This window comes from Hevea brasiliensis, chromosome 16 (assembly GCF_030052815.1).
Source record: "Hevea brasiliensis isolate MT/VB/25A 57/8 chromosome 16, ASM3005281v1, whole genome shotgun sequence".
Classification (NCBI taxonomy): domain Eukaryota; kingdom Viridiplantae; phylum Streptophyta; class Magnoliopsida; order Malpighiales; family Euphorbiaceae; genus Hevea; species Hevea brasiliensis.
The window spans coordinates 14961353-14985540 of record NC_079508.1 but is presented as its reverse complement, the minus strand read 5'-3'; positions in this window follow the sequence as shown (position 1 = coordinate 14985540).

The window sequence follows — 24188 nt, the reverse complement described above, 5'->3', positions numbered from 1 at the left end:
CCGTGGGTTTTACCCCGTTAGTATCCGTGAAGGCTTCTGCTCAAATTGAAACTCGTTCTATTTACCGTGATACCCGTGGAATTTTCCCGACAATATCATGGGGGTAGAATGGGGCTCTCTTGTTCTGATGGGGGCAATTTGGGAACCTGTGGCTATTAGAAAAATTAGATCCTGAGCTAAACCGTCACGATAGTTGAAAGCCGTAGTAAACTACCTTATAAGATAGAACTAATCCAAATAGGTAGCGCTTACCCGGTATCAGGAGTCTCCCTATTATAGGACAAAAAGGGACATGTTTACTCTTACCTTGCTCTCTTTTGATTTCCTTCGTTCATTTTGTGAGGGTAATCTTGAATTCTCTTTGAAACACCTACACATTTTCCTACTTTGATAAATGTGTACGTGTCACCTCACAACAAGATGATTCAAAATTACCCTAATTTGTCTTACTAACGAATCTTCTCACAGGCATTACCAAACCAAGAGTTTGTAGAAGGATAGGCATCATTTTTATCATGGCATCCTCGAGTCAGTCGGCAGAAAAGGTTCAGAATGCTAAACTTTGGTCTGAATCGGCTCATAGTCCGGTACCCTCCCAAAATGATGCTTTCGGCTACCGCTAGCTCGCTACCTTCACTGGATTTGGATAAAATAGAGGTCAAAATGAACAACCTCGAGGGTCTGTCTAGTAGATGGAGGTCGCTTCCCGATCAGGTCAAGGTACAGTTTGAAGAAAAGTACGGAAGGATTGCAACCTTAATGCAAGTCAAGGTCCAAATCCCGGCATTAAAAGCCATGTTGTCGGTTTGGAATCCTAAGTACGGAGTATTCTCTTTCAATGATATTGACACGGTCCCCACTATGGAAGAATATCAGGCATTGCTGGGGATCCCATACTCCTTGCAGAACAGGATCTACTTACACCTCGAGCATAGACAGACCTGGAAACGGTTGGCACACATGTTGGGTTTTCCCCCAGAAGAAGTGAAGTCCAGAGAAACAGTCAAAGGGAACACGCATGGATGGTATTGGACGTACCTTGAGAAGCGGTTAGATCATTACCTCCAAGAGAAACAGTGGGATCAAGCTTCCATGGCACTCGCCTTGGGAATCTATGGTCTGATCCTGTTCCCGGGGCCATTGAGGATCATCACTTGCAGTGCAGTGGAGGTATTTTGGACAGTAGAAAGACAGGGGATCAATCCGATACCAGCAATTCTTGCCGAAACCTTGTTAACCCTAACTTACTGCAGACAACAGGGGAAAGGGTCCATTAAGTGTTGCTCTCAGTTGTTATACCTCTGGACTATCAGTCACATGTGTCCTGTGGAGACAAAAGGATTGACTTGGTACCTTGACCAGCCTCCCATTGAGAAGATGACCCGGTTAGTGATCAGCCCGAAGAGTGAAAAACAGTGGTGGGAACGGATTTTGAGTTTCAATAGCCATGATTACTGTTGGAGGAAGCTGTGGACATCAAGCCAACCCGTTCTGATCAAGACAGGGGTAACCAGCAAAGGTCCCCGATTGGAATAACCGTATACAAGTTACATTCCTAGACTAGTAATGAGGCGCTTACCAACCCAATCTGTGATCAACATTGAAGAATACCACCAAGGTCACTTCTACCATGAGCTCAAGGAAGAAGAAGGGTTGAAAATGGCTCGCAAGTCCTGGGAAAGCATCACTCTGATAGAGAAATCACCCAAAGGCCCGAGTACCTCGGACGATTACCTTAAATGGAGAGCTGATAGGGACCAAGAACGCTCTACCATAGAATTCAAGGACGACAACCCTCGCCAAGACGCCCTATTAGAGGAAGCTAATAACCGCCTGGTTGACTCGCTACAAAAGGCAAATACCGAAAACTCACAGCTGCAAGAACGAATGACACAATTGGAGGACCAAATGTTAGAAACTTAAGAGAAGGGTAAGAAAGCTCAAGGAAGAGGCAAGGGCCGAAAGGATAGGGTTCAAGAGCAAGAGGTACAGTGGGAAAAGAAAGAAACTCTCTCCAAGCCGAGGTCAAAGAAATGAAAGGGCGTAATAGTAAGCTTCAGAAAGGATGAAGTACCAAGAGGTACTCGTTGAAGAGTATAAACAGGAAAACAAGAAGAAGAAGCTTGAATTAAAAGAACAGCACTCCTCATCAACGACATCTTGAAAGAGTGTGCTAAAGAAAAGAAAGAGAAAGAGAAACAAGTCGCCTCTATCAAGGACTGAAAGAAAATGTGGACCAGTTGGAGAAGATGATAGCACAGGGAAAAAAGGAACTATTACCTGAATCCGAGTATGCTCTGAAAGTGTTCGACCCTGCCAAGCAAGAAGAAAGGTTATATGAGTATCTCAGAAAATGTCATCTTATTATAAAGAATCTTCCAGAGCCTAGGCCAATGTAAAAGATACGATGTACAAATTACTCAGTTAATGAAGTGATTTTTGGACCATTGTTTAGCAAAATTTGTGAATGAATAGTATGACTCCCGTAGGAACTTCCTCGCTAGGGTTATGTGAAAAATTGAAATGCGCTATATGGACAGGTATCATAAATGCGCATTCAATCCCGTCATTCACGGTCAGACTATCGAACGATGCCATGATAAAGTTGAGGCGATTATCCTTTTGCAGACTCCAACCTGGCTCTCAAACGCCACTGTATCCTTCGTCCGGACAAGGGCTTTTAGTTTCTTTGCAAAACTCAAATTCATTTAAATTTTTTTATTCCTCACAGGAAATCAATATTGATTCAAACAAGGCAAGTCTGACCAAACACACGGTTCAACCCAAGCGAGTGTACTTAACAAGATCTCGAACAAGGAAGATAATGGAAAATCAGGAGCAAGTACAGAACCTACAGGGGCAGGTCTCCGAGTTGAAAGATCAGCTTTCTGAAATTATGAGACTAATGAAGGAAATGTCTCAGAACAAACCTACTTCAGAACCTAGCCCACCATTACCTCCTCCGCCCCCTACAGCAAATGATCCTCAACAAGCTTCAACCTCTTTTACCTTTCAGTCTCCCATTCCGGACCCGACAATCACTGTCAATCCGGTGACCATAAATAATGAACCACCTTTTTCCTTTTAGCCGGCAGTCTCTTATGCCGAGACTCACCATTCATTCCCGATGCCTCCAGTTTACTCCAACCCTCAGCTCCCAGTTGGAGGAGCATATCATACATGGAAGGAGAACATAGGCGAGAGATAACGAGAAACTATCTGCCCTAGAAGAAAGACTGAGAGCAATAGAGGGGCTGAACATGTATGGTTCAGTCGATGTGTCGTCACTGAGATTGGTGCCAGATGTGGTGGTACCACCCAAATTCAAGGTTCCGGATTTCGACAAGTACACCGGAAACTCGGATCCCCGCATCCACCTGGCAACCTACATTGCCAAAATGTCTGCCTTAACGGAAGACGATAGACTTCTCATTCACTTCTTTCACGAGAGCCTCTCCGGAGCAGCTCTGAGATGGTGCATACAATTGGACAGGAGCAAGCTACACTCCTGGAAGGATTTAGCCGATACCTTTCTGAAGCAATATAAATTCAATTGTGATGCGGCACCCACAAGGAGGGACCTCCAGAACCTGGTACAGAAAGACCGGGAAAGTTTCAAGCAGTACGCCCAACGATGGAGGGAGAAGGCTGCAGAAGTATATCCTCCAGTGACCGACAATGAACTTTGCTCCCTATTCATCGAAACATTGAAGGCTCCCTACTTCAACCTGATGATTGGCAATACCTCCAATAGCTTCTCAGATATCATCCAAGCCGGTGAGAGAATTGAAGCTAATCTGAGAATAGGAAGACTACAGGAGTTGGCTGAAAACCCTGTGAAGAAGCCCGCCAATTTTGGCAAAAAGAAGGAAGGTGATGTACACTCTGTCACCCGTCCAAATAATTACCCCCAATTTCCCCAAAATAACTACCGGCCATATTCCCCCTCTCATGGCCAAACCATCGCCAACATTCCACCTCCTTTCCCTAATTATCCACAACCACGCCCACAATACGCCCCACCCACAAATTTCCAACCAAGACCACCTCCTCCACCAACTCAACCACGACCACCACAAAATAACCCGAGACCTCCAAGGAATCCTGATCCACCCCTTCCCCTCCCTCTCAGTGAAATATACCGATACCTTGTCGGTATAAACCAAATCGTACCAGTCCCTTTGGACCCAATCCAGCCGCCGTATCCCAGGTGGTATGATGCCACTGCCCGGTGTGAGTACCATGGAGGGGCACAAGGGCATTCAACCGATAACTGCGGGGCACTCAGAGGGAGAGTGCACGCTTTAATCCGGAACGGGTGGTTGAAGATTGAGGGGAATGGTTCCCTCCCCAATGTCACCTCAAATCCACTGCCCAACCATAATGCGGGTAGTGGTGTAAATATGATTGAGTCCGAGGGAGAAGGATCGACACCGGAAGTGGACAAGTTGGTCCCTTACTTCAAAGAAATTTTTGCCATATCAGTAAGAGAGGGTCACCTTTGCCCCCAGGCAACGGGATTAGAGGAGAATACGGGGTGTCCTTACCATGGAGGGGCAGCTGATCATGAGCTGCGAGATTGTGAGGGGTTCAGGCAAGAGGTCCGGAACTTATTGTCTTTTAAGGTTCTGAGATGTCAGAAGAGGTCAAAGACGGAAGGGGAAGTGAACACCACAAGATACAGCCAGAATACCTCTACCTCCAAACCCAGAATCACCTTCTCACCCTCGGTAGCCTCACCGCCGGTAACGGTTATCCGAACTCCACCTCAGTTCCCCATCACCAACACTCATGCTGTCCCTTGGAACTATAATTTCCAAGTCTTTACTCAGGGAGCGTCAAGCAGCACATCCGCTCCTAGCCTGGCCTCGCCTCCGGCACCACCAAAACCATGTTTTGCTCCTCACGAGCATTTTCGGATGACTTATGATGGACCTACCAGCAACATCACTCCCCAAACCAGTTCTCGGCCCGTTATTGCAACAAGATCCTCTCCACCTGAACAAGAAGTCGAGTTTATAACTCGAAGTGGAAGGTGTTACGGGAACGAAGAAAGAGAGAAGAGGAAAGGGAAAGTAAAAATGGGAGAGTCGTCAAAAACACTAAGAGGAGGTTGAGAAAGCAGGGAAAGCAGAGCCTGTTGAGCATAGAGAAGAGGAGGAGCTGCTGCTCCAAATAATGAAACAAAGCGAGTATGACGTAGTGGAGCAGTTGAGGAAAACCCCCGCCCGAATATCACTGTTATCATTGATCCTGAGCTCGGAAGTCCACCGACAAGCCTTACAAAGAATCCTGGATCAAGCCTTTGTGAACCCCGACATTACTCCGGGGCAGTTTGAGAAAATAGTAGGACAAATCCAGGCATCCAGCTCTGTAGCCTTTTCTGAAGAAGAGGTAGATCACGCAGGCTTAGGGCACAATAAAGCTCTGCATGTAACGGTGAAAAGTAAAGGCAGATAGTGGCCAAGGTCCTCATTGATAACGGATCACCCTCAATGTACCGCCTAGCGCTACCTTGGCTAGATTGCCGCTGACCAATCGGACATACGCCAAAGTGCTATGGTGGTGAGAGCTTTTGACGAACAAGGAGAGAGGTGTGGGGACATTGACTTGCCAATCCAGTCGGTGCATGTACTTTCAATATCACGCTTCAAGTGATGAACATTGAGCCGGCTTACACTATGTTGTTGGGGAGGCCGTGGATCCATTCTCAATCGTCGTTCCTTCGACTTTGCACCAGAAGATCAAATACATTAAGGACGGCAAAATCATCACGGTGAGGGGCGAAGAGGCCATACTGGTCACCAAGCCGCAATCACTCCCTTATGTGGAAGCAGCCGAGGAGTCATTGGAAAGTTCTTTCCAGGCCCTTGAATTGCAAGATACTGGGAAGGAGGGGGCCATGGCTATGGTGGCCAAAGTAATGTCAAGAAGCGGGTATGAAGAGGGTAAAGGCCTAGGCGCCACATTACAAGGGATTGTCGAGCCTATACCGGCCATTCAGAAGATAGGCCGTTGTGGTTTGGGGTATGAGGAGGATGCCCTCGTGGATGGGCGATTCTGGATGAGAAAAATGCTTCGGGATCAGAGATTTGACCAGAAGATGGGAAAGGTGAAAGTAGTCCCGAGAATCACGGAAATCTTCACCAAACCGGTCATTCAACATCCGGCAAGTACAGAAGAATCACCTGATGATCCATCCATAGATGTCATCCAACTGGATTCCTTGTATGAGGCCCTAATTTCACCCATGGCTGAGGAGCAGGAGCTTGACAACTGGACGACGGAGGATATCCCTGTACTCAATTTCGAGTAAAGTACCTCTGGTTATCTACACTTGATCATTTTGTCCATGGTGACAAGTGTAATACTGTAAATGGACCTTTTCTTATGGCATTAATATTAATGAATTGATAGCGCATTTTAAATCCAATACTCTCTTTCCTTTTTAATTCCATCCTTATAACATGTTCTATTCTTTATTCATTCAGGACCATTCATCAATTAACACCTAATAATCCAATAGACTCAGAAATTCCTCTGGTTAATTTTGAAATCCCCATAACTGCCATTACTTCAAGTAATTCTGAGGAAGACCTTACAGAAGAAAGCAATGAAAAAGATGAACCCTCCCTCGTGCCTTGTGAAGACGAAACGCGCACAATAAACTTAGGCACGGAAGAAGTAAAAAGGGAACTTAAGGTAGTGGAGAGTGAGGAATTGGGAGATATGATCGGTCTGCTTAAGGAATTTCTCGACGTGTTCTCTTGGAGCTATGATGACATGGTCGGTTTGGACCCTCGCGATGAACGCACAAAATTCCCTTGATCCCGGGGACAATCCCGGTAAAACAAAAGTTAAGGAGAATGAATCCCGACACACTGCTTAAGGTTCGGGACGAAGTCAAGAAACAGTATGACGCCGGGTTCTTAGAAGTGGTCAAATATCCCCAATGGGTGGCTAACGTCGTCCCGGTGATGAAGAAAGATGGGAGAGTCAGGGTGTGCGTTGATTACCGGGATCTTAATAAAGCTAGTTTGAAAGACGATTTCCCTCTCCCCCACATTGATGTGCTAGTTGACAATGCCGCGGGTTTGGGCAGATGTTCGTGTATTGATGGGGCATCGTGGTACAATCGATCCCAATGGACGAGGAAGACAAGGATAAAATCGCTTTATCACCCAATGGGGGTATTCTCGCTATCGGTCATGCCATTCGGGTTGAAGAATGCCGGGCTACTTACCAAATACAAGAATGGTCACATTATTCCACGATATGATGCATAAAGAAGTGGAGGTGTATGTGGATGATATGATCATCAAATCCCGGGGAGAGGAGAGCCACGTTCAGGTGATAAGGAGGGTGTTTGAAAGGCTCAGGAAATATCAGTTGAAGCTGAACCCTGCTAAGTGCATATTCGGAGCTAGATCGGGAAAACTGTTGGGATTCATAGTAAGCGAGAAAGGGATAGAAGTGGATCCAGACAAAGTTCGAGCTATTCAAGACATGCCGTCCCCAAAAACAGAAAGGGAGGTGCGCAGTTTTCTGGGAAAGCTGAACTACATTTCGAGGTTTATTTCTAATCTCACTGCCAAAGCCGAGCCTATTTTCAGATTACTCCGGAAGAACAACCCTACCCAATGGGATTCGGATTGTCAAAAGGCTTTCGAGACAATCAAACAGTATTTGTCAAATCCACGGATTGGTCCCTTTGTGCGGCAGTGTGCCTTGATCCTGCACTGGCAGTCCAACAGAATTCTATGGGGTGTGTTTTGGGACAACATGATGATACCGGCCGAAAAGAGAGGGCCATTTATTACCTGAGCAAGAAGCTCAATGAGTGTGAGTCAAGGTACTCTTTCTTAGAAAAGACTTGCTGCGCGTTAGCCTGGACGGCAAATCGCCTTAAGCACTACATGTTGAATCACAAGACATGGCTTATCTCCAGGATGGATCCTATCAGATACATATTTGAAAGCCCATTCGTGCCGGGAAGGATAGCCAAGTGGCAGGTTATACTCTCCCAATACGACATAGTCTACATGACCCGAAAAGCGGTGAAAGGTAGCGTGATTGCTGACCTCCTAGTAGAAAACCCTATCCAGGATTATGAAGCTCTGAATTTCGAGTTCCCTGATGAACATATTAATGAGGTAGACTGCAAAGAAGACAAGCCAACCGATGTATGGGAAATGTATTTTGATGGAGCAGTCAATTTATCAGGAAATGGAATCGGAGCTGTACTAGTATCCCCGGACGGAAAACATTTCCCGATAGCTGCTAAATTGGGGTTTGACTGTACCAACAATGTCGCAGAGTATGAAGCTTGTGTAATGGGTCTACATGCCGCTATAGAGATGAAAATCAGAAAGTTGGAGGTGTACGGAGACTCGGCTCTGATAATCTATCAAGTCAAGGGAGAATGGCAAACTAAGGATCCCAAGTTGATCCCATATCAGAAGTACTTCATCGGAGTTGATCAACAAATTCGAAGAAATCTCTTTCACTCACCTGAGTATAGACAAGAATCAATATTCTGATGCCATACCTACTCTAGCTCTAATGGCTCAAATCGAAGAAGCGCAGACGTTTCAGACGTTGAAGATTAAGGTAAGGGATGAGCCAGCCTATTGCTTCATGATTGAAGAAGAGCCCGACAGAAAGCCTTGGTATCATGACATCCTGGCCTACTGTAGAACCAGAGAATTCCCTTCAGGGGCAAGCAAAAATGAAAAGAAGATGATTCGGAGGTTAGCATTAGGGTACTTTCCAAAGGAGAAACCCTATACAAAAGAAGCTCCAACGGCGACCATCGAGATGCGTAGATGCAAAAGAAGCAAAGAGAATCCTCTTTGAAACTCATGAGGGAAATTGTGCCACTCACGCCAATGGTCACATGATGGTGAAGCAAATCATGCGACGTGGGTATTTTTGGACCACAATGGAAAAGGATTGCATCGAGTATTTCCGGAAGTGCCACAAGTGTCAGATTTACGCAGATCCGATAAACGTGCCACCTCACAAGCTGTTCAATCTCGTCTCACCGTGGCCTTTTGCAATGTGGGGCATAGATGTGATTGGTCCCATCAATCCCAAGGCATCCAATGGGCACAGATTCATCCTTGTAGCCATCGACTATTTCTCCAAGTGGGTCGGCGACATCCTATGCTCACATCACGCAGAACACGCTTCTCAAATTCTTCAAAAACAATATCATCTGCCGCATGGTCTCATCAATGAAATTGTCACTGATAATGCCAAGAACTTGAATGGTCCGAAGATTCAGGAATTATGTGACCAATACAAAATCCGACACCTCAATTCCTCCCCATACCGTCCCCAGATGAATGGAGCGGTGGAAGCTGCAAACAAAAACCTCAAGAGAATAATCCGGAAAATGACGGTCACATATAGGGATTGGCATGATATGCTTCCTTACGCTCTTCACGCATACCGGACTTCCGTAAGAACCTCGACCGGGGCAACTCCATACTCACTGGTCTACGGGATGGAGGCTGTATTGCCCATTGAAGTTGAAATTCCGTCCCTAAGGATTCTGAAGGAATCAGGGGTTGATGAGTCAGAATGGATCCAGTCAAGGTTGGATCAGCTAAACTTGCTGGATGAGAAGAGGTTAACCGCAGCATGTCACGGACAATTATACCAGAGAAGAATGGCTAGGGCATTTGATAAAAATGTACGCACACGTGAATTCCAACCCGGGGACCTAGTACTGAAGAAAGTGCTGCTGAACCAAAACGACCCCCGGGGCAAGTGGTCACCAACCTATGAGGGACCCTATGTGGTTAAAAAGACATTTTCCGGAGGAGCCTTGATCTTGACCCACATAGACGGTGAAGAATTCCCGAGACCAGTCAATGCCGACACTGTCAAGAGATACTATGCATAAAAAGGGGAAAGGGTGAAAACCCGAAAGGGCATCCAAAAAAAAAAAAAAAAAAAAAAATAACCTTCTCGGGGTGAAAACCCAAAAGGGCGTCCCAAGAACCAAAGTGGAGAAATAAGGAAGAGGGTATGAAACCGCGAATAGAGAAGAGACCGTTAAGGCATGAGACTCCGGAGAACTCGAAATAATGGCAGTTAAAAGACTTCAAAACTAACCATAAGGAATATGTGAGATCTATCTTTGTACCTTTTCCTCTCCTTTGAAAGTCTATTCTTTCTAATAAAGTTATACTTCATTCCTTCTGTTGTTATTTTCCCCATGCGATCCTTTCTCTTTGTTTAATGCGCTATTAATTAGTTAAAATTTTTGCCATAAGATTTGAATTCGAAAATTGATAACCTCACGTACTTTATTATGAGATTTGCAGGAAATAGCCTTCAAAAAAAAAAAAAAAAAAAAAAACTTCTAGAGGTGAAAACCAGAAAGGGCGCTCAGTCGAATGGACGAAGAGAAAGTGAAAACCTGCAAGGGCGCTCTCCGTAGAGTAAGAAGAAAGTCGGGAATGAAAAAGGGGCATCCGAAAGAATGAGATCATAGGTCAGGTCTTGCAACTCCTCCTCCATTAATCATCCGCCTTCGTTATCTTGTTAAGTACACTTCTTCAGGGAAAGAACTTCATGTGTCAGGGTTAGACTCGCCTTGTAAGTTGATTTTAATTTCCTGCAATTCCACCATCAACCTTTGGATCTTCAATCCAAGTTGATTTTAATTTCCTGCAATTCCACCATCAACCTTTGGATCCTTGATCCAAGTTGATTTTAATTTCCTGCAATTCCACCATCAACCTCTGGTTCCTTGATCTAAGTTGATTTTAATTTCCTGCAATTTACATTTCCACCATCAACCTCTGGTTCCTTGATCCAAGTTGATTTTAATTTCCTGCAATTTAAATTTCTGCTATCAACCTCTGGTTCCTTGATCCAAGTTGATTTTAATTTCCTGCAATTTAAATTTCTGTGATCAACCTCTGGATCCTTGATCCAAGTTGATTTTAATTTCCTGCAATTCCACCATCAACCTTTGGATCCTTGATCCAAGTTGATTTTAATTTCCTGCAATTCCACCATCAACCTCTGGTTCCTTGATCCAAGTTGATTTTAATTTCCTGCAATTTAAATTTCTGCTATCAACCTCTGGTTCCTTGATCCAAGTTGATTTTAATTTCCTGCAATTTAAATTTCTGCTATCAACCTCTGGTTCCTTGATCCAAGTTGATTTTAATTTCCTGCAATTTAAATTTCTGCTATCAACCTCCGGTTCCTTGATCCAAGTTGATTTTAATTTCTGCAATTTAAATTTCTGTGATCAACCTCTGGATCCTTGATCCAAGTTGATTTTAATTTCCTGCAATTCCACCATCAACCTTTGGATCCTTGATCCAAGTTGATTTTAATTTCCTGCAATTCCACCATCAACCTCTGGTTCCTTGATCTAAGTTGATTTTAATTTCCTGCAATTTACATTTCCACCATCAACCTCTGGTTCCTTGATCCAAGTTGATTTTAATTTCCTGCAATTTAAATTTCTGCTATCAACCTCTGGTTCCTTGATCCAAGTTGATTTTAATTTCATGCAATTTACATTTCTGTTATCAACCTCTGGTTCCTTGATCTAAGTTGATTTTTAATTTCATGCAATTCCACCATCAACCTCTGGTTCCTTGATCCAAGTTGATTTTAATTTCCTGCAATTTAAATTTCTGCTATCAACCTCTGGTTCCTTGATCCAAGTTGATTTTAATTTCTTGCAATTTAAATTTCTGCTATCAACCTCTGGTTCCTTGATCTAAGTTGATTTTAATTTCATGCAATTTAAATTTCTGTTATCAACCTCTGGTTCCTTGATCCAAGTTGATTTTAATTTCATGCAATTTACATTCCTGTTATCAACCTCTGGTTTCTAGATCCAAGTTGATTTTAATTTTCTAGGTCATTAACTTAGGTGTGCTTTAGTTCCCTAATTTCAAATACCTAATCGTCCAAAATATGAGTCGGATTCTTTACATAATTCCTATACGGAAATCTTTCCTTTAATAGAAATTATGTAAAGAGGGGCAGCTGTCGACACCATATTTTGGTCGATCCCTAGAATCAATAAAAATTCTTCTTTGAACAGCTAATCACGTTTCCGGTCCCTCCTTGATAGGCGGTCACATTTCCGATCTCTCCTCACAAAGACTTGAATCAATGCTAAGTCCTAGCATCCCTTAAAACTCAGCCGATCTCTCAAATCATTTACCGATCCCTCAAACCCGTTGCCGAATTTCCGGACTCGTCGGGTATATTCCTGATCTCTGTTGATGAATAAAATGAACGGGCACTAGATCTTTTCCTACCAGTTTTATTGCCGACCTCCTTTCCGAAAGTTTAAGAGCTAAAGTTTTGGTTCGATTCCGATCTTAAGTGTTCGAGTTAAATTTTCAGTCAAGTTCTGTTTCAAAGATTTCTTCCCTACCGATCTCATGTTCAAAGTGCTTTCCGATCTCTCATACTTAGATTAATAATCACATTTAGTTTTTGTTTTGCTGTGCTCATACAATCAAATACTCAGACAAACAATGGTTTAAAATTTTCCGATCACAATCATTCATTGAACAAAAGGCATTTCATTTCATGTCATAATTTGTACAAGTTATTCGGCTGGGGGATCACCCCCAGCCTGATCTACATTTGGATCACTCCCTCTCTCCCTCTCACCCTCGGCTTCATCCTCACTGTCTTCATCATTGTCCTCAGGAGCCACATCGGCCATCCAAGAAAAGTCTTCTTCTGGGTAACGCTCCTGGAGTGCGGCCAAGAGATCCTTGTGAGCCTTCACATAGGCCTCGGCTATTCCCGTCACCATCTCCTCATCCCTCTCCTTAAGCTCCTTGTCTTTCTCCTTAAGCTCCTTATCCTTCGCCTCAAGTTCCTCTATAAGTTGAGCGACTGAGCGCTTCCGTTGGCGTGAAGCACTGGACTTCCTTAAGAGCACGGTCCCTCTCATCCAAAGCACGATTGCTCGTCCAACCGGTCTTCATGGAGCTTTGCCCGTCCCTCGACTTGAGATATATAATCCCGAGCGGATGAGAGTTGGGATCGGAGGGAATCCACCTCCTGATTCTTCTTCCCGATCTCCTTACCCAGGCGCTGAATCCTTTCCCGGATCATGGTCTGGTTCACCAGACACTCCACGTTTAAGCTCATGGTCCGAGTCAATATGTCGTCGAGACCATTCTGGGATAGCCTGTCCCGATCCTCCGGAAAGAAGATGGTAGACCCCAGGACTTTGGCGAAATCAGAGTTCTCCTTGACGGTCCGATTATTCCTCAAGCAGTCGATCAGTACTTGAGCGCCCCGAGAAGAGGTCCTCCCAGAAGCTTGAGTAGGCCCCCCTTCCCTGCTTGGAACAACTGCAAGAGTCGGAGGCTGCTCCTCCGATCTAGGAGGAGATCGGGTAGCTTCAGTGGTCGGCGGACCCGAAGGTTGGGGAGGATCACTTTGTATCTCCCCAGGTTCGTGACCGGGCGTTTGGAGTCGTTCCGAACGCTTTATCTCTTTTATCTTCCGGGAGATCTCTCTCTCCTTCTTCCGTTTCCTTGAACCCTCACCACCCGCCATACCTGCACAAAGAAAAGGTTAGTGAGATCGCTAAGGTCCTGAGATCTGAGGTATAGAAAATACCGATGCCGAGGTTAGAGAGCGGAAGTTCGCGGTCTTGGCCAGTGAGCAGTTGAACAGTCCAATGGTGCAGCTCGGCAGTCACCGAATCCAAACAAGAATACTTTTTAGTGGCAGCCTCACTCTTCAGATCCATCACTATCAAACTTTCCTCTTCGCTCAGGGTAATATGGTTCGGAAGCAAGGGTCCCTGGTACCACCAGCTGCGGGGGAAGTCCTCAAAGCGGCTCGGATCTTTGCTCCTCACAATGAAGAAACGATTCTTCCAGTTCTTAAGAGACGAGGCGATCGGAAAAGAGCCCGCAATTAGGCTTCGCTGAAAGAACCCGATGATCATCGTCCTTTGGTGAGTTAGCCGGTGCGGCTTGGCGAACACTTTAGCCGTAGGTCCGATTCCCTTAGCTCTGCATAGACCTCGGAAAGCTACCAAGATCCGCCACTTGTTGGGGTTAATTTTAACAATGGATGCTCGGTGAAGTTTTAGGACTTCCTTATAGAAATCGTCTAGAGGGAACCTCAGACCGGCCTTTAACTGTTCCTCATATACCATAACCCTGTCGTTCTCTTTAAAGAAGTGATCGACACGAAGGTCGCCATGGCACTTGATTAGCTCGAACGAATCAGGACAAATATTGTATTCTTGAACAAACGACTGCAGAGCGGATTCTCGAAGAACCGACGGAAGCTCGTCTATGGGAAGGTCTCTCTCCTTGAAGAAGGCGCGTGCGCCTTAATGGTACGACCGCCCGACTGGAGCAGGACCCTAAGGGGTCCAAGGTTGCTTGGCTGATCGCCTCTTCTTCATCGACGATGACCAAGAGAACTCAATGGAAGGAGGGCTCGCCGCTCTCGACCTTCAAGACCGCTCATTTTCAAAAGAAACAAAGAACTTAAACAAAAAGAAGATCAAAGTCCTTACTGAGTCTAATCGGCGTCGGGAAATCAAGAAAATGAGAGAACTTCAAGCTATGAGCAGAGAGACGAAAATGGAATGAGAGAACAAGCGGCTAACCCTCCCTATTTATACTAGTCGAGCATTTAATGCTCGCGAGGTTCTAAGCGGCGCATCGATTGGTGAGACTCGATACGGTTTACGACACTTCTCTCAAATATCCGAATGTTCGAGATCGGTTAATTGGAGATCGGCATAATAAGTTAAATATTTTGAATAAAGGATCGCTTAAGTGTCATTCGTAAAGAACCAGATCGGATAAACACGGTAGAGATCGGAAAATAATCAATGCAAAAATAAGATGATAACAGCAAAATAAAGTCTTTATTCTCAAAAGATCGGATTACATCATTTGGGCAATCTCTAGGATCGGATTACAATAAAGGTCTAGCTACATCATGTGGCGATCTCTAGAGATCGATTACATTGAAAAATTACATCATTTGGACGATCTCTAGAGACCGGTGAAAAATCCTATCTGAAGAGGCTGATCTAAGGATCAGTTTATAACTGATCCCAAGGATACTCCCAGGAGATCCATGGATCAGTTTATAACTAATTCCAAGGATACTCCCAGGTGATCTAAGGATCAGTTTATAACTGATCCCAAGGATATTGCCGACCGGAAGCTTAATCCGCTGTCGGAACACCCAATGTGGATCGATCGGAATCATTTGTCGGAACACTCAATGTGATGAGAAGCGAATGAACTCAGTTGAGCAACTCGAGATCGGTACAACCGAAGCCCGCAATACGGATCGGTCAAATCCAGTTCTCTCACCATCGTCAGTTAGGACCATCCAATCACCGGGATCATAAATTTTCAGTCGAGGAATAGGGAATTCCATCGGAAGAGGATCAAAACCACAGTTGTAGCCGGAACTTTCCCCGGAACAGCTAGAACCAAGGAACAAGGAGAAAGAGAGAAAAATCGAATGAAGGAAATGCCACTATCAACAGGTATATATAGGGAAAATGGGCATTTAATGTCGGCGGAAAAGCAAGCGGGCGCTTCAAAATCGAGATGTAATTAATGCTTGGAACGAATCCAGGTCGATCAAGGGATAAAAGAGATCGGAGATAGGAGATCGGCATGAGAGATCGGAATAGGAGCTAGGGAGGATCGGAAGACAAAAGAATAAGACAAATCCCAATAACCGTAAATCGAGAATCGGCCGAGGTAGTTAAAGCGTTGCGACGAGATCTCCACCGCACGCCTAAGAATCGCCCGCAATCTTGACAGTGCGTGGTATGTCATGACAGTCCTGTACATCCCAATCTCCACCGTTGATCTCACTTGTAAGGATGAATCCGGAACCCTTGGATCAAAAGAGAAGATGACAATACCAGCGTTTTTCACTCTCAGCCCTCAGATCGTTCCGGACAAGAGGATTCAAGACCGTCGGATTAAAAGAGGAAAAGGACAAATACTTTGAGAAGCGATCTCAGCCATTCGTTTTGATTCTCTTTAATTCCTGAACATCCGATCATGTACTTCAAAATCCTGACCCTCCATCTCCTCAAAATGAATCGACCCTTCATGGGAGCACCGATTCCTATAAATAATCGCATGAAAAAGCTGCTCAAGGGACGAAAAAACGGACAAAAATATAGGCAAGAGGTCGCTATTATCGTGGAGGAACTCAAATTTCATTCGATTTGTTACTCTGCTGTTTTGTAGTGATTAAAAGACTTTTGAAACTTGTTTTCATGAGTGTTTTCTTGAAAAGATTTTGAATATTGGAACTCTACATTTCCAGTTTGTTCATTATCTGGTCATACTCTCATCATCTCTGCTTTCCTTTCCTCTGTTCAAGCTCAACTTCCTTTCACCTGGTTCTTACCCGATTACCTTTTAGCTAAAGCATCTCTCGGTTTCACGACAGACATCAACTCTCAGGCTGGTCAATCCGCCATCACTGTTTATCACTTCACAGTTATTTCAATATATTTGGCTCCTCACAGGTAAGAGTTCACACTACTGTTTACGTTTGTTTCCTGCACTTCCTTTGTTCTTCATACATCTGCAACTTTCTTCAAGGGTATTTTGTACAAGAGAACCCAAGAGAAAATATTGTTATAAGAGTTCATGTTACTGTTTTATTAAGCGTCTACGTTCATTTCCCGCACTCTCCTTGTTCTTCTTACATCTAGACCATTTCTGCACAAGCAATCCCAAAGAAAGTCACTCTCAAATCATTTTTTAGTGATCAGTTCATTTTATTGATCTCCGTCATTTCTGAAAACCAGTTTTCTAACTCTTTGTAGTATGTAAATGGTTGGGTAAACGTAGGTAGCTGCAACTTAGAGGTCTCCTTTAAAAAGAGAACCTGAATAACCGTCAGGAAGATAACCGAACTATTAGGCCGACGTAAACAACAATTCGACAAAGATGTCATGAAATGGAATAAGACCAAAGTAAACGAAACAGAGTGGATCGGTCATTAATAGATATTGGTAAAATGACTACATGAAAAGGTCAGTGAATCAAGTCTAGTGTTCCCCGTTCGGCCACAGGATATCCATAAACCTTATCCCCGGCATTTTTGAAGGTCAGAATTCTTAGTTTTAGGTTCTTAAGACCCGTAGCTGTGGTTAAATTTTTGAAGGTCGGAAAAGTCTTTGTCCGAGTCTCATCAAAATAGAAGGGGTCGGAAGAGTCCTTATCCTATCCTTGCCTAAAAGTTTTAAGTCAACTCTTAAAAGAGATCGGAGGAGGGTTCTTATCCGGTCTCCCTTCAAAATTTTGATAAACATTAAGTAGGGATCGGAAGAGAGTTCTTATCCGGTCTCAACTCAAAACATTAACGAATAACTCTAAAGGAGATCGGAGGAGGGTTCTTATCCGGTCTCCTCCCAAAATTTTAATAAATAACTTAAAAGAGATTGGAGGAGGATTCTTATCCGGTCTCCCTTCAAAATTTTAATAAACATTAAATAGGGATCGGAGGAGAGTTCTTATCCGGTCTCAACCTCAAAATTTTAATGAACAACTTAAAAAAAAGATCGGAGGAGAGTTCTTATCCGATTCTCACACCCGTTCACTAAGGTTGTCTCATTTACTTATGTATCTGGGTGATCCAAATTTAGTGAAAAATCAAACATTCCTTCTACCAAAAGGATTAACATTGCCGCCTAAGCTCTTCTAACTAATTTGTAAAGGACGCAGAATTAAATCTACTTACCCTTATTAAGGGACGAGGTGGGGTGCCTAACACCTTCCCCACCCGTTTACGGACCCCGAACTTAGAATCTCTGTTTTGAAGTGGTTTCATTTTTAATTTAACTTCTCAAATGGTTTTCTTTAGTTTCCCTCAAAACTAAGGTGGCGACTCCTCACTCTTTCCCACTTCGGTGAGTGATCGTCCGGGCGACCGCAAAATCCCATTGCGACAGAAACCATCATCGTAAAAACCACATCCATTTTATATCGAAAGGCACTAGAATCTTGCTCGAAAGTCCTTGCCTATGTTCGCAAGTCTAAGGGAAAAATGCCCATGTCTTTCATCGCAACTAACACTGCTCCCATTTGTGGTAAAAGTGTGCGATTCTAATTTCGGTTAGGGTTTTTCAGGAACTAGAACTGAACAAAAATTTTAGTATAGTTCTGGTTCGCTTCTTCGTTGTTTCGATTCTGAATCGGTAAGATTCTCAATTTTTTTGTAACGGTTCAATATGGTTCTAATTTGGCTCTCAGCTTTTAAAATAATTTTATACAATTATTTATATAAAAAGTCATACTTAAATTAGCATTTAAGTTTTGAAGTGGGTTGTCAATATATAATATCATATAATATATATTTTAGTTATTTTTAAAATATATAATTTTTTAACTAGAAGGTGCATATATAATTTAGTATGAAGCATATTATATGATACAATAGTACAAATATATCATATAACATATATTTTAGCTATTTATTAATTATGTAATTTTTAACTATAAGATATAAATATAATTATAAATTAAGCATATATAGGATAATAATATACTTATAATTAAAAATTATAAGCTAATTTAATGTATTTATAACTAAGATTATTAAAAAATATATATATAAAAAATGAAATATAATATTAGATTGTATTTAGTCTATATATAAATACATAATTATATTAAAAATATATAATACACCTAAAAAAATAAAAATATATATATATTGGTTATTATTTCAATTCTGATTTAATTTTGATATAATTTTAATTTAATTATTAGTAAGAAATTAAAATCAAAATAAAATATCAAAATAATAGATTATTTGATTCGGCTAAGAACAAAAAGCAATACACAGCCCTAGTTTATGGTCTACTAGCCAGCGCCACTTGCATGTGGGGACCCTCATCGGTTGTCGTTGGAACAGGTGGATTTCCGGAGGAAGAGAGTCGAGTGAGAAGGAAATGTTGGAAGTGGGGACCAAAACACATTTCTCAAATTTTTTTTTTAAATAATAATAATAATAATAATAATAATAATAATATTATTATTATTATTATTATTATTAAAATATTATTTACTTAATATTTAATTGAAAATATCTTACCTAATCTCCTTGAAAATAATAATAAAATGCAATTAAAATATTTTATTCTCTACTTAAAAATGTACTATATTATAATATTCTAAAATATCTAATTTAAGTATTAAAATACAAATAACAATAATAATACTACAAATAATGATAATGATAATAATACTCTTTTAAATTAAATTACTAATATACTCAAAATATTAACACAATAAAATTACAATACATTTTAAATTATCTCTAAATTAGTATTTATATAAATATATTTGAATTATTCCCAATAAAATATACAATTAAAATGGCTTTACAATGAATCTCTAAAGTAATCAAACCCCGAATTAAATAATCAATATTTAAATTTACAACTTTAAAATAATCTTCAGAAATATATTTAAAATATAAAATAATTAAATTAACAAATTATTTATTTCTTAAAATTTTCACGAAATTACGATTACTAATATTATAAATTTTTTATCATAAGTTGACGACACTCCTAATATAAATATGGTGAATAATTAATTCTCTTCTTCAATATCACATTTTCATGTAATTCTTCTTATATTTTTGAATTATGGATATATTGTGAAAATTGATTTGTCCTTTTATCCTTTAGTGCAAATTTTGCACAATCAATAAAAAAAAAAAAAATCCTTTGATGCCTTTTTTTCTGAAAAAACAAATTCATTTAATTTTCTAGCATATTATGTAATTTTTATTTCTAATTAAAGACATGAATTCCTAATGAAATTTAAAATTGTAGACAAAATATTAATATATAATTATTTTGTACATAATTATCAATTGTGCATAAATATTCAAAATTAATTATTGAAATTAATATATAAAAATATTTTTTATCTCAAAAAAAATTTTATGGTGCCATCTATCTTTTTTATTTATTAAAACCAACTTTTAAAAATATAAAAATGTTAAATTATATTTGTACATTTATTTATAAATTATATAGTATCACTTTATGTCACACATGAAAAATAAAATATTAAAACTAAAAATAATTATATTTTAAATTAAAATTGTAATTTTTAGAATTTTCATTAAAAACGATAAAAACATACATATTAAAAAAGATGAAATACACGTGCAATGTATGTGCCATGAAAATCTAAAATCTCTATATGATTTCACGTTGAATCTGGTTTATTAGCATATAATTTTTTATATAGCTTTATATAGTTTTCTAATTTTAAATAGGTTTGTAATTAATTACTTAAAATTTTATTATTATTATGATTATTTTATTGTTATTAAAAATAATTATATTTTAAATAAAATTGTAATTCTTTAAAAAAAATTATAATTCTTTAAAATATTTAATTAAAAGTAATAAAATATACGTGTGACGTATGTGTTAAAAAAGTGTAAATAAAAACCTCTATGAATAGATATTAATTAATTATTCATTTTATTAATTTAATAGATTATATATATAATCAAATTAATTCAAGTAGAATTTAAATTGAAAAATTTAAAAATAAATCAAAATAAAAATTTTTAAAAATGAATTAAAATATGAAAAAATAAATTAAATTTAAATTGAGAATTCAATAATATTCAATTTAATTCTGATTTTTAATAAGAATGGAAATCACACATACACACCTATGACAAAAACGACATTAGTGGGCATTCAATTTATTAAAATTGTTTTATTTAAATATAAGCTTATGTTAATTTCACCCACATGTTAAATTCTCCAATTAAGAATGGGCATCAGTCCTTTATATATATATATATATATATATTCTCCAATTAAGAATGGGCATCAGTCCTTTATATATATATATATATATATATATATATATATATATATATATATATATATTATCAGACAGTATCTAAATTTTTAATAGATTAAATTAAATTAAGAAAAAAAAACAAATTAAATTGATTTGATTTAGTTTAATTTAATAATATAATCAATTCAAAGTTAAATTAAAGAGTCAGCGCATCAAAAAGTTAAAACTCAATCAAAGAGTTAGCATTACAATTAAATAGTCAAACGCCTTGTCATAAAGTCAACATAGTCGAAAAATTAAAGAAGTTTAGATCTGACTAATCCAAGTATCAAATGACTAGGACTGGTCTGAACTAAACATACACAAGGATGAAGCAATTGAGTCATAGATCACTAAATTGTCCTCAGGGACAACTAAATGAGCTTTGGCAGAACGAGTCAATAAGAGAGATATATTCACAGGTAAGAATCTCAGGACAGCAATCGAACATACTAAGATTTTTGAAATTGACTTCAACGGTTCTTTAATCTTCAGTCTATAAATATTAAAATAAGGCATAAATCAAGTATACTTATTTTACTAAGATTATTACTGAATTCTATCTCTCATTTTAAAATAATCTTCCAATCAAATTTTACCTGGAGCATTGAAGTGATTAGCTATTAGGCCATCGACTTCACCTACTTTCACTATGTTATAGATTGATAATGCACCAAGAATGATTAAAGAAGACTTATAACAATATCGCTTAATTCAGTTTAATTTATTAACACAGGATATTGTTTTGATATAATTTTGTATACAATTTATATGATTATCTATTGTATACAATCATAAAGTAGACATGTCAAGTTTTCTGTCAGCATGTTTAATTTCAATAAAAAAATGAGAAATAATGACTTTTCGAAATTAGAAAAAAAAAATATACTTGAATTTGGATTTTAAGAAGCCCCAACTAGCTAGAGGTCCAATTAACAACCTTAAACTTGAATTTATTAACATATAAATACTATTAAATTAATATATAGTTTTATAAATTAATACGATACTTAATTTTTTTTATAAATAATTTAATTAATTAAAATTTATTTATGTTAAATAAAAATTGAAAATAAACAATTTAAATTATTATTATGTTTGAATATAACCATTATCGTCACGGGCACATCCCACAAAAATTTTGTACTACAATATTTTTAAAAAATAGAATTTGTATGAGAGATTTAAAAAATTAAAATATTTTATAAAATAAAGGGAAAAAATTAAAAGGGTGTTAATTCTTATTTAAAAATATTAAAAATTAAATAAATAAATAGGCTTGTAAACTAAGAAATTCTGAATAAAAAGTTTAATTACGTATGAAAAAGGCGTTAAACATTTCACAACATTTTTTTTAATTGCATTATTATTTAAATTTAAATTAAGAGTAAACACAGAAAAAAAAATTAAATGAAAAAAAAAATTGACATTTTGAGATTGTCAAAACACAATTTTTAAAAAGATCAATTTGTAGATTACTACTAACTTCTATTTTTGTTATTTTTTAAGCATAAACTAAACATAAGAAAAGAACTAACAAATAATAATGAGTTCAATTTTTGAAAAATTAATTATAAAGAAAAAAATTATCAATAAATTTTAATTAAGCGATATTAAAATCATCTCAGCAATTACATAAAAAAAATATTTTTATAAATTAAATAAAAAGTTATAATTTCATTAAAAATAAATTTTCGTATTAGAAATTTTTAAAGCAGCAATAAAAATATTTGAAAAATTGAGAATAATTTTGATTATGTTAAAAATTGAAATCCAATTTATTGGTAACAAATATATATATATATATATATATATATATATATATATATATATATATATATATATATATATATATAAGTGTATGTATTTGTGTGTTTTAAAACTCAACATATACATATATTTACAAATGAATACTATATTTTTAATTAATTGACTTAAAAATATATTATTTATCAATTAAATATTATTATTTTCTATTTATTGGTACAAGCCAATTAACAAAGAATATCACTTAGTAAAGAATATTATTAATTAATATACCACGTTATAAAAGATATTAATTAATTAATTTACGAATAAAGATATAGATACTAATTAATTGATATGCAAATAAAGATATAGAAAAAATAATTATTTAAAATTCATTTGAGTTAGCTTACCCTCTTAATTTTTAAAATTTACATTAAAGTAAGATATTAACTATTGATTATGTTTTTTTATCTAATAATATTAATCAACTTATTTATTTATTCACGCTTAAAATAAAATTATAATTAATTAAAAATTTTATTATTATTAAAATTTTATAATATAATTATAAAAATATAATATATAAAAATACTTATAAATTTATATTATTAGAATAATAAATAATCCATGCAACATATAACATATAAATAAAAGAGCAAGTTTCATATCAAAAAGAGACATTCTTAAAATTTTCACCCAACATAAAAACAACTACACAACTCAAAATCTTAGAAGGGTTAGGGCGTTCTTTAACTTAGATTAGGGCACTCTTTTAACTTAGGTTAGAGAGCAAATCACTAAGACAACTCATTATTTAGCAAAAGTTTCCTTGAATTACGTTAACTTCGTTACTTGCGATAAGTCTCTCAGCTTTTTATTTTTTGTTCTTAAGAGGATGTTCCTTTTTTAATTTTTTTTTTTTTCACTTAACTTTTTTATCTTAGATTGAATGGGACTAATCTATCGACTTGAATTAATTTGGCTCATCTAAATTAAATTTTTTTTCTGAATTTTAATATAATATTTATTAAAAAAATAAAATAAAAACACACACAACCCGAAAGTCTTTACCTAAAGCATATAGATAATAATTCTCACCCTCAATCAACAATTTAGATACTCCAAAAGCACAAGTAACTAATTTTTGTCTACTCAACTAAGATCTTCATCACAATGTTCATTTTTTTTTAATTATTTTTGAGATTTAAAGAAATGATTTGAAGCATAAATATCAATGCAAAATTATTAAAAAAAAATGTAAGCACAATATTTATTTTTAAAATAATATTTCATGCACATGTGTTGTTTCTTTCTTTGCACTTTGCAGGATACCAAGCTTTGGAATTTTTAATATTTGGTCCTCAAGGAAGTCGGTAAGATTGAGGAAACTTCATCTCATCACACTGTAAATTACATCGAAAAAGTAAGGAACATGTGCAGTGAATAAAACCTAATGAAGCAAATGAGTCCACTGGCTTAGAGTCCACGACATGCAGCCCAAGTGGTAAAGGCTTAGAGCTTTAAGTGTCCAAGGCC